The sequence below is a fragment of the Pteropus medius genome, unplaced genomic scaffold, assembly GCF_902729225.1.
Source record: "Pteropus medius unplaced genomic scaffold, Ma_sr-lr_union100, whole genome shotgun sequence".
Classification (NCBI taxonomy): Eukaryota; Metazoa; Chordata; class Mammalia; order Chiroptera; family Pteropodidae; genus Pteropus; species Pteropus medius.
Genome location: NW_024349798.1, coordinates 2,442,627 through 2,462,440, shown reverse-complemented (window position 1 = coordinate 2,462,440; position 19,814 = coordinate 2,442,627).

The window sequence follows — 19,814 nt, the reverse complement described above, 5'->3', positions numbered from 1 at the left end:
AACGTGACCTCTTCTTTCACAAACTTTCCTGTTGACTCTGACTCTGGCGTGCGCTTGAATTCTTTTCTGTACTCAGTCTAGAATTCTTTCTCTCTCAGTGCAGAGCTACTCGGGGGAATTTGCCCTGTCCTGCATCGAGTCCATATAAATGAATGGTAATCGTTTCTTTGCTTTACGCCATTTCAGCTTATGAAAAGTTTCATAGGAACTCTCTACTTTTGGGTAGTGTGAGAAACATTGTGAACCATTCTTCCTCCTATCTGACTTCATTGTGGTTTTCCAGTGAAAGGGTCGAGATGTAGGATTCCAGAGTCTTAGGAAGCAAAGTCTCCAGCAATGTATAATAGCTTCAGTTGGGGCAGGAACAGCAGGTGGTGCCATGGTGCCTTACGTTCACATGTACTTGTGAGGGAATCCCTCAAGAGAGAAGGGTGGCTTACAACCGGACTATTATCGAGAGCCTATATTCAGGGAATGAATAGTGAAAATTCTCAAGTTGCCTAGAACCTATGTAGGTCCTTATTCATTTCAAGTTCTGAAATTTGGTACTTGCCTTTGTTTTGGCTTTATATTCACATTTCAAGTATTTTTGCTTAGGAAAGAATGCTGTGGTTGGAGCTGAGAGACCAAGTTCAAAGTCTCCAAACTACTGTTTCAAAGCTGTGTAACCCTTAGGCAAGTCACTCGCTCACTCGAGTCTCAGCTTCTTGTGAAAATAGGAATGGTTTTGCCTTGCTTAACAATGGGGATCCATTTCTGAGAAATTCGTTGTTAGGCGATTTTGTTGTCATGGGAACATCACAGAGTGCACTTACACAAACCTAGATGGTCTAGCCTACTACACGCCTAGGCTAGATGGTGTAGCCTATTGTTTCTTGGCTACAAGCCTGTACAGCATGTTACTGTACTGAATACTGTAGGCAACTGTAACACATGGTAAGTATTTGTCTATCTAAACGTAGAAAAGTGCAGTAAAAATATGATATAAAAGATGGAGTATGTGTATGCACACATGCATGCTGCAGAGGCAGGCAGGGAGCTGTGTAGGGAGGTGCTGGAGGGACAGTAGATGTCCGGGGAAGGGAGGGAGAAAGGGAGAGAGGAAAGAAGACGAGGAGAGAGAAAGGGAAAGCAGAGATCTAGAGACCTAGAGAGATAAAACTTGAGAGGAGAAATAAGAAAAGGGAGAGAGAGAAAGAGCTAGAGAGAAAAGAGGGAAGGAGGAGTGGGAAAAGAAAAAAGAGAGAACGAGAAATGGAGGGAAGGGAAGTGAGCGTGTGCTTGTGTGTGCATATGAATGTGTGTGTGTGCACATGTGTGCGTGTGTGCGGGGCGGGCTCCGTAGCTCCACTCCTCCCCAGCCGTCTTTCTCCACTCCCTGGCCAACTCCAGGCCCCGCTACAGGGGTGGGGTTAGTGCACAATAGGTAGGCAGCACACTGAGCCTCCTAGTCTGTTTAAACCACCCAGAGATAGCAGTAAAGTCAACATTATAGTGGGGTCTGGCCTTTTTTCCCCAGCATCACAAACAACCTTTTTGCTTATAATCCATTATTATCTTATGGGACCACAGTTGTATATGTGGTCCACTGTTGACTGATATGTCGTTTGCACGACTGTAACAAAAATGGTGGTCGGGAGGACTCTATTTCCTCAATATCTCTTTGCTCCGCTTGAGCCACTTCAGATGCCTCCTTTCCTGTCTATTTCAGTCCATTCTTCACACAGCAGCCAGCTGCTATGATCATGTTTCTAAGATACAAATCTGAAGACAATCCTCTTAGTCCTGTCAATTCTCTACCCCCTCTTAAATGCTTCAAGATCAAAGTCCTGTCTGTGGCCTCCGAGGGTCACCATGGTCTGCACCTGCCCACCTGTCCTGACCCTCATGTGTGGGTTTCCTCCAGCCATAGGAGCTTTGCACACGCTGTTCCCGCTGTCTGGAATTTTCTCTCTTCTCTTCCTCCCCACGTTAATCCTCTTGTCTGTTCTTCAGACTTGCATGCTTAACATTTCTTCCTCAGGGGACCCCCTCTTCTCAACAGCTTCCCCCCTACCCCTGCCAGGTTCTCTTATCAGCATCTCTCCTTCATTGGACTGTGAATTTCCTGGGGGCAGCTTCCATTTCTGGTTTTGCTCGACTATACACTGGCAGCCCCGGGCAGGGTACTGGACACATAACCAATATTTATTAGACCAATAAGCATATGCCTAAGCATAGTGCGTGGTACACAGAGAATACTCACATGGGTTAGACGTCATTATTCTTTTAAGGAAGTTAAAAGATAAAATCCCTACCATCAAGTAACTTAAATCTTTGAATGATATTTCAAATTCCAGCCATACTTTCTAGTTTTTCCCTGGTGTGGAACTTTTAAAAAATGTTATTTAGGAAATTGGAGATATTTCAGAACATGTGTCACATGTATTTAGAAAGTTCATTATGGACAAGCCAACTGATGATTACTGTCATATGAAAACAAACAAACAAAAAGTAGCCCATTCTCTCAACATTCAGTGGTAGTTTTATTTTCATACTGGCACCAGGCCCTTTTCAACTGATTTTTTAAAAAACCACTAAGACCACAGTTTAATATTTTCAGTATTTTCTTCAAGAACCCTATCGTTTTTTAAAAAATTAAGTTTATTGGGGTAACATTGGTTGACACAATGTTACGTCATGTCTTGCCCACCCTAACATTGGTGAGCAAATATCTTTGTGGATATGATTTTTTAAGTCTTTGGGGTAAATATCCAGTAGAGGGATTGCTGGATCATGTGGTAGATCAATTCTTAGTTTTTTGAGGAAACTCCATACTGTTTTCCATCATAGTGGCTGTACCAATTTGCAGTCCCACCAGCAGTGTATGAGGGTTCCTTTTTCTCCACATCCTCTCCAGCGTCTGTTATTACTTGTCCTGTTGATTATAGCCATTCTAACAGGTGTGAGATGGCATCTCACTGTAGTTTTGATTTGCATTTCTCTAATAGCTAGTGACGTTGAACATCTTTTCATATGTTTGTAGGCCATTCGTATGAAGGACCCTATCATTTTAATGAAAGTTTTACTATATGGCCTGTATATTCCAAGATGAACTAGTTAGCAACACAGGAGCCCAAATTAGTTTTAAGACAACAAAACAAAACAAAAGGAACAAAAAAAAGATTCCGAGCCACTGCTGAGGTTACACTAAAGGTTGGAGGCACAGAGATCCACAAGAGCCAGGAAATTCTATTTAAAGCGAATCAACTTCAGCTTTGATTTTTCCTGGCATTTGTTGCTTTGTTAGCCGCCCAGTGTATTGTTCATAGAGAGTTAGGAAATTTTATAATCTTGGTAAGAGAAACAAATAAAATGCAGGTCATTAAGGCCAATAAATACTTTTCAAATTTTGCTTTCTTGGCTCCGATCCTTTTTAAGATTCAATGGCTTCCAAAAGTCTGATCCCACTTATTTCCTTCCTGCTCAAGAGTTTTCTGTTTTAACAAAAGTCTAATGTCACTTTTGCCCTCATCGGACTATTTTAAATAGTTCCATCGCCAGAGCTTCACAGAACGCCTTAGGATGTTTGTAGGACAAACATGCTGAAATTTGACGAGAGACCTTAGTAAGGAAAGACGTGAAAGAAGAAAGTAGATTCCCCTCTGCTTTCGGCTTCTCTGCAGCTAAATAGGAGGGGTAGGTTAGTGAATGTGCAAAACTAGTCTCCCTTCACTCTGCTCATTAAACTTGGTTCCATTGCCAAGGTGAGTTCCTGGGAAAGGTTAGTTGTCTTAGCCAGCTTGGTTCAGCATGGCCAAGCTCACCCGTTCCCACCAGGCACTGTACGGTGACCGTCTTCCTTTCTTTGTTCTCGCCTGAGCCACAGATCTCGAGTCTCGTCTGAGGCCCACCTCTCCCTCTTGCTGACGACTGCCCTTTTGCACTCTACCCTCACATCTTGGGATCAGTATAATCACCCATTAACACCTAACCTTCCCTTTGCTTTGGGACTGAGGTGCTGCTGCTCAGGGGTTTAGAGCGTGCACTTATAATTGGGCAGATTTGGTTCAAATCCCATCTCTGCTGTTCATGAGCTGCATAACTTTTAGGGAGCTACTTAGCTCCTTGGCCTTTTATTTCCTCATCTGTAACAGAGATAATACTGCTGACCTTACCATTGACCTTCTTATTGTGAAGGTGGGATGGAGTCACGAATGTAGAACACTTCGCACAGTGCCCGGCGCAGAGCAAACGCCCAGTACGTGGAGTTCAGAGCATGACGTCCTTGGGGTGGATGCCAGGATCCAGAAAAGGCCTCCTTCCATAGACATGAGTAGAACATAAACTCTTTTTTTTTTTTTTTATTTTTATGGGTGTCCTTATGTGATTTATTCATAGTAAAGTTTTTACTGAAATTTGGCAGCTGGAATTTTTAGGAGCCCACCTCTGGGCTAATGTCTCCTGTAAAAGTGCTGACTATGAGCTGGATACACTTCTGATTCCTTTACGATGAATCTTCACAATGCCATTTACAGACGAGGCACAGGGAGGTGTAGAGTTATAACAACGGCCTGCATTGGGCATTGTGCTGAGAGCTTTACTTTAATGAGACTGTTTGTCACAAAAACCCTAGGAGATAAGTATGTGGATAGTCCCCATTTTCAACTGAGAACACAGAGGTAGTGATTTACCCAGATCGCATATCTGGTAAATGGCAGAGCACGGATTCAGACCCCTGCGTGTCTCAGCCCAGGGTCCCAATGATGCTCATTCTCACCCAGTGTTACTGAGCCTTGGTTACCACTTTTTCAGTGCCTGGCACAGAGCGGGTTCCCCAATACTTCAAACGAATGAGGACCACAGAGAGCTAATATTTATTGAGCACTCATTCTGTGCAGGGGCATGAACACTCATTACTTAGGCCTAATCTAAAGTAAATTAATTCTAACAACACCTGATGAGTTAGGTGCTGCTGTTAACTCATTTTACAGATAACAAAACTGAGGCACCAAGAGATTAACTTGCTCAAGATGATGCAGCACATAAGTAACACAGCCTACACTTAAACTGAGGCGATCAGACCTAGAGCTGAAGCGTTCAACCTTGGCAATGGACCCTCAGCACAGACCCTCCTGCCTGTTCTTGTGTACCTTCATGCAGTATTTGTTAGGATTCTTTCCTAATTTGAAACTTAAATGACTATGGTGACATAAAACATTAAACGTCATTAAACATCGTTTTAAATTCTGTGTGACAGCAATTCTGTTGACGGAAGAATCTTCCTACATGTCCTTTTCTCTGATGATTAGAGGCTTGAAGGTAGAAATTTTATTCTAGCCAGCCCTCTAGTCTTTGAGGAAAGCAGCTAACAAATTTATGAGATATTTATAAGACCGACATAAAATCTACACCGGAGAGATGGAAATAACATAATAAAATGGTTTTCATAAGGCTTTGGGTGCGATGCTTGCAAAAACCTAACCACACCTTCTTCCTTCAATCTGTGGCTGTATTTGCTGTTACTGTTAAAGAAAATGCCAATATGGATCACTAAATGCAATAAAATTGACATGTGAAAAGAAGCACAACTTCTGAACTGAGTGTGCATTACCCAGTTCAAGGTGAAAGCCTCTGGCATCTTGAATGGAATGTCCGCAGATGCAGAAACACTGTATGTGCCTCTCGGTTTCATCTGTGAAATGGTGATAATTGCGGTACCTCCTCATGTGATGATGACCTGAGTAAATGTGTGCAGAGGGGTTAGAATAGGTCTTAGTCTGGCACAGAGTGAGTGCTGTCCACTGTTGCTTTATAATGACTGAAGTGTCAGAAACTCCAGCATTTTACTTCAAGTATTCTGGCCATTCTTTAGATACCAAGGTGAGAAATGAAGTCCAGAGAAGCCGAATCAACTTTCTGTTTAACCCAGAAGTACTCAGGGAGGACACCATTTTTTTTTTTTAAACAATCAGAAGTTTATTAATGCGTGCATCTGAGAACACATACATGGGAGAACTCAGTGAAGAGTAATCCAAGGCACTGGTTAGAACTTGAGTTTTTATAGCATCTTAACAGAAGAACAATAAATTTGTAGAGAAATAAGAGACAAAGGAAAGGGACTTTGAGCTTCTAGGGGAGGCAAATTATGGGTAGGTAAATATATAGGAGAAACTAATGGAAGATAAAGGTTGTTTTAGTGAGGTTTGTTATGTAAATTCTTCTGGTCCAGCTCTAGGTTGATAAGTCGAGAGTTGTCTTTGGTGAGTAAGTATAGTCCTACCCTTCCTGGTCTGCTGCTTCTTAATTGCCTTCAGCTCAAAATAATCCTTATGCCAGAGTGGCATATGTACTGAACCTCTTCAGAGATATTCTAAGAAAAGAGACGATGGTTAAAATCTTATGTGTGTAGAAAGGAATAAAGGGTGTGAAGAAGGTTGTGCCACAGATAGAATCCTGTAGCTGGCACTCAGAAACTGGAGGAGGACACCTTTTTAAAACCTTTTTGGTGTAAGGATGAGGTGGCCGAGCATCCAACAATCCCCTCCACGTGTCTAGGGCTCAAATGCCGGTGTCTGTAGGCCAAGGCATCGCGTGCTTCCACTACACCAGACTCCTGACCCTGACAGCCAGAAGTTGGACCACTGCCAGCCCTTCTGGCACTTTAATGTGAGTTAGAAAAAGGAGCTGTAGCCCACCCACACTGCTCATCTCCTTTCTGGGCACCTTGCTCACAGCTCAGTCTACACAACTGTAAACAGTGATCCTGGAGAGAGTTAGGAAGGGGTGTGTAAGTGAATGTTCAGGAAAGAGAAATAAGCCATTCTGCATTTTCTGATTTTTTGTGAGGTCTCTAAATTTGGTATTTCCTGTCTCTTTCCTCTACACTGGGGAGGGGTGATTCTTTTTTTACTTGAAGTGGCCCCGCCCTGTCACCTGTGGTACAGAACCAGAGACACTGGGAGAGAAGAGCTTAGCTAGAGCTGCCTCGTTCCTTCCTAAATACTTCCATGGGTCTCATGTTTTCCATTCTCCAAGAAGCAGAAGATACTTTCCTTGATACCATTTTGATCATACCAAGAAATGGTACAGTATACCTTTAAGACTGAAAATGCTTCTCACTAAATGTGTCTATGTAAAAAAGAAAAAAATAAGTGTTTATATAAACACTTATTTTTATTTGGAGACTAATTAAATATCATGAAGTGGGCTCATAATCAGGTTTGTGTTAAACTTAGCTACAAATATAAGATCATAGAGCAGAAGCTATTGAGTTGTTTTAAGAATGCAAACAGATGTGCACAGGGAGATGTGACTGTCTACAAACGAGTGAAAGGCCACTCAGGTGATAAATCTTTGCAAGCCCACAGTGTGCCAGGTGCCACTAAGCTCTGGGTGTACTGTGGTGAGCAGAACACATGGTTCTTGCCTTCATGGAGCTTACGGCCCGGTGGGAAAATATGAGCAATCAACATAAAAACAAATACTTATGTAGTTATATATCAAGAAAAAGCTGTGAAGGGTAAGAACCCATTTGACTTAGTGACATCTCATTACGTAAATGTCCACCAGCACCACCAAACTCACGTGTAGAAATGGGGAGACAGATGGTTGAACCATAAGAATTGGTTGTGGTGGGGGGGGAAGTGGGGATTTCCTGATGAGTAGGAAAGAATAAGAGAAAGACAAGAATGGTTGAAGGTATTTACAAGATCGCCTTCCAGGGAAGAACAGTGTTGGGCCGTGGAATATAATGGACCATATTTAACTGACTTGGAAGCTGAAGCCAGTTCCTCCTCCAAAGGAACTAAGTATACAACTGGAAAAGACTCACGTTCCAAAGAAGAGTTTAGGAGACCTAGAAAGTAGAGATATTTAGCTGTAGAAACGTCTCGTTTTCAAGTACTCACCACTGGGCTCCCTTATACTATGTTGAGCTGCTGCTTTAAATTACCACGTTGAGAGAATTATGTAAAAATGTGCACGTTAATTTTGAGATGCAAAGTGGTTCAAATGTACTGTAGTTTAATGGACATTCAGATACTATCACTTACAATGAGATTTTGGGGTAATGACATCAAGGCTTCCAAAAGGAGATAAGCAAGATATTGTTGATTAAGGTGGGATTTTTACCTGAGAAGAAGCATTTTATAATATTTTAGGACTAATACTTAAAAAAAAAACAAAAAACTAAACGCATGAATGCTTTTTAGCTTCTATTTCTTTAAGACATGTCATTTACTCAGAGGCAGGCGGCCAGATATATTCTATATTTAGGAAAAAAAAGTAAAAGATTTTAAAATGTAGGATACTTAAGTGAGACACAAGGAAGACTAACAGGAAAATTACCCAGGCTATAAATTCATCTGTTCAGGGTACTTGGATTACAATAAGGAAGGGATGTTCTAGTTGTAGAAATACCAAACCTAGAAAAATAACAGCAGGACACATTTAGATGTTACCACAGACAAACCCAAATGCAATTCCTGTTAGAAACTCAATATACCTGTACAGAGCTACGTTTTTCCTACATAGGACTTGAGATCTATGTAAGTGTCGTCTGTTTATACGTACTAAAGTGAGTGCTTTCCACGGAAACAGCATTTGTTCATTAAAACTCATATTCCTTTTTAAACTGCCATATTATCTACATTTTAGATAAGTTTGCTTTCCCTTTATTGAGCCCCAGAGCAAACTATGATTTTGAAATAAATTAAGACAGATGTGAGTTTCCTGAATAAAAAGAATTTTCTTCAGTTTTATTGAGAAATAAACTGACACATATCACTGTACAAATTTAAGGCATACAGGATAATAGATTGATTTACATATACTGTGAAATGATTACAATGGATTCAGCTAATACTTGTTTTCACATGTAGGTACAATAAAAGAAAACAAAAAAAGGAAAAAGCTTTCTCTTTGTGATGAGAATTCATAGGATTTACTGTCGTAGCAACTTTCCTACGTATCCTGCAGCAGCGTTAACTGTGGTCACCATGCTGTACGTGACATCCCCAGGACTTATTTATCTTATAACTGCGAGTTTGTACCTTTCGACCACCTTCCTACAGTTTCCCCTCCTCGCACCCTCACTCGTGGTCACAAGTCTGATCTCTTTTTCTATGAGTTTGGGGTTGTTTTTAAAAAATTAATTAATTTATTTTAGATTCCACATATAAGTGAGATCATACAGTATTTGTCTTCTTCTGACTTATTTCACTTAGCATAATGCCTTCAGGGTCTATGTTGTTGCAAATGGTAGGGTTTCTTCATTTTTTTTTTTTATGCCTGATAATATTTTGATGCGTGTGTATGTGTGTATACACACATACATATATACACACCACAACGTCTTGATTTCTTTATCTATCCATCCACCTATAAACACTTAGGTTGTTTCCACACCTTGCCTGTTGTAAATAATGTTGCAATGAATGTGGGAGTGTAGATACCTTTTCAAGATAGTAATTTCGTTTCCTTCTGCTAAATTCCCAGAAGTGGAATTGCTAGGTCATATGGTAGTTCTATTTTTAATTTTTTGAGGAACATCTATACCGTTTTCCATAGTGGCTGCACCAGTTCATATTCTCACCAACAGTGCACAAGGATTCCCTTTTCTCCCCATGCTCCCCTGCATTTGTCTGTTTGATGATGGCCATGCTATCTCACCGTGTTTTTTTTCTTTTTAATTAGTTTCAAGTATACAGTATATTGGTTAGAAATTTATATAGTTTATAAAATGATCCCCCTAATTGCTTTTTCTCTCCTGGCTCTCCACCTAGCCAATATATTAATGCTAATTGCATTTCCTATGCAGTTCTCCCCATCCCAGTGACCATCTATCAACTACTAATTTGTACTTCTTTAACCCTTCATCCCATTCTCCCAAACCCCCTCTCCTCTGTCCATCACTAGATCGTCCACTCTATTTGTGAGTCTTTTTGATTAGTTTTTTTGTTCCTTAGATTCCGCATGTAACTGAAACCATATGGTATTTATCTTTCTCAGTCTGACTTATTTCACTTAGCATAATAACCTCTAGGTCCATCCATGTCATTACAAATGGTAGGATTTCATTTTTTTAATGGCTGAGTAATATTTCATTGTATATATGAACTATAACTTCTTTATCCAATCATCTGTTGATGGAAATTTAGGTTGCTTCCATACCTTGGCTATTGTAAATTGTGCTGCTATGAATATTGGGATATAGATCTTTATGAATTATTGTTTTGATTTTCTTTAGATAAATACCCAGAAGTGTAATTGCTGAGTCAAAAGGTATATCCATTTTTAATTTTTTGAGAAACTTCCATACTGTTTTTCATAACAGATGTACCAATTTGTGATCCCACCAACAATGTATAATGGTTCCCTTTTCTCTGCATCCTCTCCAACATTCGTTATTGCTTGTCCTGTTAATTATAGCTATTCTAACAGGTACGAGATGGTATCTCATTGTGGTTTTGATTTGCATTTCCCTAATAGCTAGCAATGTTGAGCATCTTTTCATGTATTTGTTGGCCATTTGTATGTCCTCTGGGGAGAAGTGTCTGTTCAGGTCCTCTGACCATTTTTTGATTGGATCATTTTTTTTTGTTGTTGTTGTTACTGAGTTGTATGAGTTTTGGATATTAGGCCCTTATTGGAGGCATTGCTTGCAAATATATTTTCCCATTTGGATGGTTGTCTCCTTACCTTGTTAAAGATTTGTTTTGCTATGCAGAAGCTTTTTTAGTTTGATGTAGTCCCATTCATTTATTTTTTGCTCTTACTTCCCTTGCCTTTGAGGTCAAATTCATAAAATCCTCTTTAAGTCCAAGGTCCTTGAGTGTAGTTCCTGTGTTTTCTTCTATGCATTTTATTGTTTCAGGTCTCACATTCAGGTCCTTAATCCATTTTGAGTTAATTTTGGTGTATGCTTATAGACAGCAGTCTATTTTCATTCTTTTGCAGGTGGCTTTCCAGTTTTCCCAGCACCATTTATTAAAGAGACTTTCCGTGCTCCACTGTATGTTTTTGGCTTTTTTGTAAAAAAATTATTTGCCCATATAAATTTGGGTTTACTTCTGGACTCTCGATTCTGTTCCACTGGTCCGTGTGTCTGTTTTTCTGCCATTACCATGCTGTTTTGATTACTGTCGCTTTGTAGTATAATTTGAAGTCAGGCAGAGTGATCAGCCTTGTTCTTTTTTCTCAGGATGGCTTTGGCAATGCAGGGTCTTTTGTGCTTCCATACAAATCTGATGATTTTTTGTTCTATTTCTTTAAAAAATGCCGATGGGATTTTGATGGGGATTGCATTAAATCTGTAAAATGCTTTAGGTAATAAGGTCATTTTAACTATGTTGATTCTTCCAATTCAAGAACACAGAATATCTTTCCATTTCTTTGTATTTTCTTCTGTTTCTTTTAATAGGGTCTTACAGTTTTCATTATATATATGTCCTTCATTTGTTTCGTTAGATTTATTTCTAGGTGTGTCTCCTGGAGGCAGCATATGGTTGGGTTTTGTTTTCTGATCCAATCCGCAACTCTGTGCCTTTTTATTGGTGAGTTCAGTCCATTTACATTTAGGGTGATTATTGAAATATGAGGTTTTCCTATAGCCATTTTATCTCTTGCTTTCTGGTAGCTTGGTGTTTTCAATGCTTCCTTGTCTCACTCTGGTCCTTCTTGTTTCACATTATGTACTTCGGTTCTGAATCTTTGGCGTGTGATTACCATTACAGATATGTAGAGGATTGTTTTATATATATAAGTAGTCCGTTTTCTTCTGTGTGTGCCTTATCTCCTTTTCCCTTTGTGAATTTGGATCTTTGAAGACTCCCTTTTTCTGTTATTGTTGTCTCAATTTGTCCCTATGTATGCTGACCGTTCATTACTATCTTGTGATAGCAAATCTCATCTTATTTAAGCTTACAATGCTCTGTTCTTAATAAGGGTTGCACTCTTCTGCTTCTATCTGCCTGCTAGTCGCCTTACTCCTAGTTATGTATTTTTTTTGTCATTTTGTTTTAGGTCAGCTGACCCTTTTCAGTATTTCCTATAATGCAGGCCTCGCGGTGGAGAATTCCCTCAATTTTTGTATGTCTGGTAAGGTCTTTATTTCACCTTCATATCTAAAAGAGAGCTTTGTTGGGTACATTATTCTTGGCTGGTATTTCTTTTCACTTAATAGTTTGAATATTTGATTCCACTCCTTTCTTGTTTGTAGAGTTTCTGCTGAGAAGTCCGACGATAATCTAATGGGTTTTCCTTCATAGGCTACCTGGCTGCCCTGAGAATTCTTTCTTTGTGATGGATTTTTGATAATTTTAATACAATGTGTCTTGGAGAAGGCCTTTTTTGGGTTGAGATAATTGGGTGTTCTGTTGACTTCTTGAATACCAAGCTCCAGCTCATTCCTTAGATTTGGGAAATTCTTATCCACTATTTGTCTGAAAATGCTTTCTAACCTCTGCTCCTTTTCCTCCCCTTCGAGAATGCCCATTATTCTTATGTTTCCTTTCCTGATGGTATCAGCTAGTTCTTGTGTTTCTCTTTCATTATTTTTTATTTTTCATTTTCTCTCTTCTTCCTTCTGATTTATTTCTAGATTTCTGTCTTCGATATCACTGATCCTTTCTTCCATTTAGTCGACTCTATTTTCCAAGCTTGCTATTTCATTTTTCATCTCTTTCAGTGTGTTCTTCATCTCCAGAATTTCTATCTAGTTCTTTTTGAGGGTTTAAATCTCATTGCTAAAAAATTCATTCTGCTGATATAGTTGTTTTTTTAATTCCTGGAATTGTTGATATGAATTATTTTGGATCTCACTGAGTTTTTTCAGAAGTACCATCCTGAGTACTCTGTCATTTAAGTCGCATATTTCTATGTCTTTATCCTCATTTTCTGGAGATTTTTCTCTTTCTTCCTGAGCTGCCATGTCACTTTGGTTGTTCATGGTGTTTAATGTACTATTTTTTTGCCTGGGCATTAATGGAAATGTATTCTGCTTTTTTTCCAGGAAGAAGATTTAGTATATAAAGGTCTCTCTTTAGCCTGCTGTTAAGAAGGCATTTTTCTTTTGATTTCCAGTAGGTAGCGTCTAAGCCTCCTGGATCCCTGCTTTATGTAAAGTCTTAAAAATGCCTTTTTTTCCCCCGTACAAATATTCAATCACGCTACTCAGTCTCAGCCCCTGTCAGTATTAGCTACAGTTTCGGTGGCGTTTGCTCAGATTCCCCTGGTGCTTTGCGGTGTTCGGTCTTGGAGGATATGGGGGGAGGTGCCGTCTAGGTTGGGTACAGGAGAATATGGCTCAGCCTCCTGTTTTGCAACCACAGCTGGTAATAATCAACTGTCGTTTCTCTGCCATCTCCATTTCTCTGCTTTCCGCCTTGATCCCCGGGCACCGCCGCTGCGTGGAGCTCACTGCTCTCTCAGGCAGGACTGTTCAGGGAACCTGCTGCGCCTTCTCCCCTCCTCCTGCTCCTGCAGGGAGCTCCGGCTGCGAGAGGCAGCTTCTTTGTTTCTCCCAGTCTTCAGCCTGAGTCCCAGGGTTCTGACCTGTGGTAGCTCTTTTTCGTAGATCCCTCGCTCAGATGTGCTTGTGTGCCGTTTGGGTGTTTTTTGCTGAGTTTTAGTTGTTCAGCTTATTGTTGTTTCAAGGAGAGAGATCGGGGACATCTCTCACTCTGCCGTGTTTCTGGCATCACTCAGTCTTTTTTTTTTTTCCTAATCTTTTTATTTCTGTGGTGTCTGTCACTTCTTTCATTTCTAATTTTATTTATTTGAGTCCTCTCCCTTTTTTGCTTGATTCATATATACCAACCTATGTTTATAGCAGTCTATTTTAAGTTGATGGTTGCTTAAGTTCATATTCTAAAAACACTATAATTTTTACTCACCCCTTCCGAGTTTACGTTTTCTGTCATTATTTTTACTTCTTGTGTGTGTATGTATTTGTGTGTATCCCTTAATTTATTGTTGTAATTGCACATGATCTTCCTAATTTGCCTTTTAACCTTTGCATTAGCTTTATAGTTGGATGATCAACTGCTTTTACTAGATGTTTGCCTTTGTTAGCGAGATTTTTTTTCTTTTCTGCATTTTCTTACCCATATTTTTGATATTTTATTTTCTTCTTAAGGAAGTCCCTTTAAAATTTTTTTGTAATACTGATTTAGTGATGATGAACTTCTTTCGCTTTTTCTTGTCTGGGTATCTCTTTATCTCTTTCTATTCTAAACGATAGCCTTGCTGGGTAGAGTAATCCTGGTTGTAGGTCTTTGTTTTCCATCGTTTTGAATATTCTGTGGCAACCCCTTCTGGCCTGCAAAATTTCTGTTGAGACATCAGCTGCTAGTCTTATGGGAGCTCCCTCGTACAAATCTAACTGCTTTTCTCTTGCAACTTTTAAGATTTTCTCTTTGTCTTTAACATTTGGCATTTTAATTATGATGTGTCTTGGTGTGGGCCTCTGGGTTCCTCTTCTTTGGGACTCTCTGGACTTCCTGGACTTGTATGTTTATTTTCTTCACCAGGTTAGGGAGGTTTTCAGGTATTATTTCTTCAGATAGGTTTTCAATCCCTTGCTCTTTCTCTTCCCTTTTCGGTGCCCCTATGATGCAGATATTGGTATAGTTTATCTTGTCCCAGAGGTCCCTTAAACTATGCTCATTTTTAAAAATAAATTTATTACTGTGACATTGGTTAATAAAATTATATAGGTTTCAAGTGTACAACTCAATAATATGTTATGTGTATATTGCATTGTGTGTTCACCACCCAAAGTTAAAGTTCCTTCTGTCACCATTTATTTGACCCCCCTTTGCCCTTATCTACCTCTCCCCAAACCCCCTTCCCTCTGGTAACCACTAAACTGTTGTTCGTGTCCATGAGTCTCTATTTGTCTTGTTCATTTGTTGCTTTCAGTTTTATATGTCACATATGAGTGAAATCATATGGTTTTCAACTTTTTCTGTCTGACTTATTTTGCTTAGCATGATAATCTCAAGATCCATTCATGTCATTGCAAAGAGCAGTATTTCATCTTTTCTTATGGCTGAGTAATATTCCATTGTATATATGTATCACATCTTCTTTATTCAATCATCTATCGAAGAGCACTTTAGTTGTTTCCATGTCTTGGCCACCCTGAATAATGCTGCTATGAACGTCGGGGTGCATATATCTTTACGGATAAATGTTTTCAAATTTTTGGGGGTAAATACCCAGAAGAGGAATTACTGGGTTATTTGGTAATTCTATTCTTAATTTTCTGAGGAACCTCCATCCTATTTTCCATAGCAGCTGTACCAATTTACATTCCCTCCAGCAGTTTATGAGGGTTTTTCCCCCGCCATGACCCCTCGAACACTTATTATTAATTGCCCTTCTAACAGGTGTTAGGAGGTAACTCATTGTGGTTTTGATTTGCATTTCCCTAATAGCTAAAGAAGTTGAGCATCTTTTTCAGGTGTCTGTTGGCCATTTGTATGTCTTCTTGGGAGAAGTGTCAGTTCAAATCCTCTGCCCATTTTTTAATTAAATTTTTTTTGTTGTTGTTGAGTTGTATGATCTCTTTTTATATTTGGATATTAGCCCCTTATTGGGGCGTTGTTTGCAAATATCTTCTTCCATTCAGTTGGTTGTCTCTTTGTCTTGTTGATGATTTCCTTTGCTGTGCAGAAGCTTTATATTTTGATATAGTCCCATTTATTTATTTTTGATTTTACTTCCCTCGCTTTGGGGTCAAACTCATAAAATCCTCTCTAAACCAGATCCGTGAGTTTAGTACCTCTGTTTTCTTCTATTAAGTTTGTTGTTTCAGGTTTTATATTTGGGTCTTTGATTTATTTTGAGTTAATTTTGGTGTACGATAACAGATAGCAGTCTAATTTCATTCTTTTGCATGTGGCTTTCCAATTTTTCCAGCGCCATTTATTGAAGAAGGAAGGTTTCCATGCTCCACTGTATGTTTTGGCTTTTTTGTCGAAATATTTGCCCATATAAACATGAGTTTACTTCTAGACTCTGTTCCATTGGTCCATGTATCTGTTTTTCTGCCATTACCATGCTGTTTTGATTACTGTTGCTTTGTAGTATAATTTGAACTTGGGCAGAGTGATCAGCTTTGTTCTTATTTCTCAAGATGGCTTTGGCAATGCGAGGTCTTTTGTGCTTCCACACAAATCTGATGATTTTTTGTTCTATTTCTTTAAAAAATGCCAATGGGATTTCGATGGGGATTGGATTAAATCTGTATATTGCTTTGGGTAACATGGCTAAAAGCTCCCATGGATTCTTCCAATCCATGAACATGGAATATCTTTCTATTTCTTTGTTCAATTTCTTGTCTTCTTCTTGATCTTAGAGGGAAGGAGGTACTTTCCTTCTATACCCATTTTATTAAGTGTTTTAATATTAAAGGGATAAGGTATCTTGTCAAATGCTTTTCTTTGTATCTATTGATATGATCATATGACTTTTATCTTTTATTTTATTTATGTAGTGTATCACATTACTCAATTTGCATATGTTGAACCATCCTTGTGCCCATGGAATGAACCTCACTTGATGGTGATGTATTATCTTTTTAATATATTGTTGTATTCAATCTGCTAGTATTTCATTTAGGATTTTTGCATCTGTATTCATCAGAGAAATTGATCTATAGTTTTCTTTTTTCATGTTATCTTTACAAGGTTTTGGTATCAGGGTAATGCTGGCTTCATAAAATGAGTAAGAAAGTATTGCCTCTTCAAGTTTTTGGAAAAGTTTGAGAAGAACAGTTATTAAATCATCTTTGAATGTTTGTTAGAATTCACTAGCGAAGCCATCTGAACTCTTACTTTTTGGGAGGTTTTTGATGATTTTTTTCAATTTCCTTACTGTTGATCAGTCTACTTAGGTTTTCAGTTCTTCATGATTCAGTCTAGGAAGGTTGTATATTTCTGAGAATTTGTCCATTTTTTCTAGGTTATTTAATTTTGTGGCCTATAATCTTTCATTGTATTCTTATGTGATGCTTTGTATTTCAGTGGTATCTATTGTAACTTCTCTTTTATTTCTGATTTTGTTTATCTGTCTTTTCTTTTTTTCCTTAGCGAATCTAGCTAGGGGTTTGTCAATTTTGTTGCTCTTTTTAAAGTACCAGCTTTTTGTTGCATTAATTTTTTATACTGTCTTTTTGTTCTCAGTTTCATTTAATTCTGCTCTAATTTTTATTATTTCCTTCCTTCTGCTGACTTTAGGCTTCATTTGTTCTTTTTCTAGTTTTTAAAGATGTAATGTTTGATTATTTATTTGGATTTTTCTTGTTTCTTGAGATAAGCCTGTAATTATATGAACTTTCCCTGTATTACCACTTTGGCTGTATTCAAAAAGTTTTGATATGCTGTATTTTCATTCTCATTTGTTTCTATGTATTTCTGGATATCTCTTTTGATTTCTTCTTTGACCCAGTCATTCTTCAGTAGCATGTTGTTTAATCTCCACATTTTTGTGGTTGTCCCTGCTTTCTTTTTGCAATCGATCTTCAGTTTCAGAGCATTGTGGTTGAAGAATATGCTTGGTACAATTTCCGTCTTCTTAAATTTGTTGAGGCTAGTTTTGTGTCCTAAAACATGGTCTATGCTTGAGAATGTTTCATGTGCACTAGAGAAGAAAATATAATCTGGTGTTTTGGGATGAAAGGCTCCGTCAATGTCGGCTATATCCCATTGGTCTGATGTGTCTTTAAGGTTGATATTTCCTTATTGATTTTATGTCTGGATGATCTATTCATAGCTGACAGTGGGGTATTTAGGTCCCCTACGACTACTATAATTGTGTTTTATTCAGTTTCTCCCTTTAGTTCAGTTAGTAGTTGCTCTTGGTGCTCTCTCATTGGGAGCATATATATTGATAAATGTCATGTCTTCTTGATATATTGTCCCCTTTATCATTATGAAGTGTCCATCTTTGTCTCTCGTTACCTTATCTTGAAGTCTACTTTGTCAGATACAAGTATGGCTACACTTGCTTTTCTCTGGATGCCATTTGCTTGGAATATCATTTTCTATCTTTTCACTTTGAGTCTATATTTGTCCTTACAGCTGAGATGTGTCTTTTGAAGAAAAGATATGGTTGGATTTTGTTTTTTGATCTAATCTGCTTCACTGTGCCTTTTTATTGGTGAGTTCAGTCTATTTACATTTAGGGTGATTATTGATATATAAGGTTTTCCTATAGTCATTTTATCTTTTGTTTTCTGAAGCTCGGCGTCTTTATTTCTTTGTCATTGTGTTTCTGTTATTTTAGTTTGGTGGTATTCTATGACTTTTTCCCTCCGTTTCCTCTTTTTTATGTTATGTGTCTCAGTTCTGGATATTTTTGTGTGCGTGGTTACCGTTAAGAAAGTTTCATATATACAGTAGCCCTTTTTCTTTGCATGCGTCTTATCATCATTCCCCTTGGCAGATTCAGACCTTGACTCCCTCCCCTTTTCTGTTTTCATTGTCTCAAATTACCCTTGTTTATGCTGTGAGTTCATTTCTGAGTTGCCGTACCTATTATCTTCTTTACTTTTTGAAATATTTTTATCTCTTTTAATCGTTATGTAATATTTAAGTTTATAATATCTTGTTCTTAATAAGAGTTACAATTCCTTGTTTTTGTCTGTCTGTTAGTCATCTTACTCATAGTTTTGTGTTTTCTTTTTGTTTTTGTTTCAAGTTGAATGACCCCTTCAGTATTTCCTGTAATGCAGGGCTTGTGGTGGAAAATTCCCTCAGTTTCTGTATGTCTGAAAAGGTCTTTATTTCTTCTTCATATCTAAATGAGAACTTTGCTGGATGTATTATTCTTGGCTGGTAGTTTCTCTCTTTCAATAGTTTGAATATTTGATTCTGTTCCCTCGGAACTTGTAAAGTTTCTGCTGAAAAGTTCAGTGATAATTGAATGGATTTTCCTCTAAAGGTTACTGTCTTCTTTTCCCTTGCTGCTTTAAGAATTATTTTTTTGTCATTAATTTTTGTCAGTTTTAATATAATGTGTCTTGGAGAAGGCTTTTTGGATTGAGATAATTAGGTGTTCTGTTTGCTTCTTGGATTTGAGGATCCAATTCTTTCTATAGGTTTGGGAAATTCTCGTCGACTGAATAGGTTCTCTGTTCCCCTTTCCCTCTGTTCTCCTTCTGGTATACTCATTATTCTCACATTGCTTTTTCTGATGGTGTCAGATAGCTCTTGTAGAGTCCTTTCATTTTTTTTCACTCTGAAGTTTCTCTCTTCTTTCATCTGCATTTGTTCCAGATTTCTGTCTTTGATATCGCTAATTCTTTCCCCTATCTGGTCAGCTTTATTTCCTAAGCTTGCTATTTCATTCTTCATCTCTTTTATTGAGTTCTTCAGCTCCAGAAGTTCTACTTGGTTCTTTTCTACAGTTCCAATCTTTTTGGTAAAGTATTCATATTGCTTATTGATTTTGTTTCTGAGCTCATTGAACTGCCTATCATAATTTTCTGGCATATTGTTGAGTTTTTTCAGAACTGCAGTCTTGAATTCTCTATCATTTAGATTGTATATTTCTATATTTTTGTTTATTTTCTAGAGATTTTTCATTTTCTTTCTGAGATGAGAGAAAATGTCCCCTTGGTTGTTCATGGTATTTGATGGATTGTTTCTCAGCCTAGGCATTTATGGGAATGTACTCTGCTTTTTAAAAAATTTTTATTGTTATTTAGAGTGATCTCTCTTTAGCAGGTTTATAAGAAGAGGTTTTTCTTTTATTTTCCAGTAGGTGGTGCACAAGCCTCCTGCACTGCCCAGACCTCCCAGATCTCTGCTTTGTGCCAAAAAAAAAAA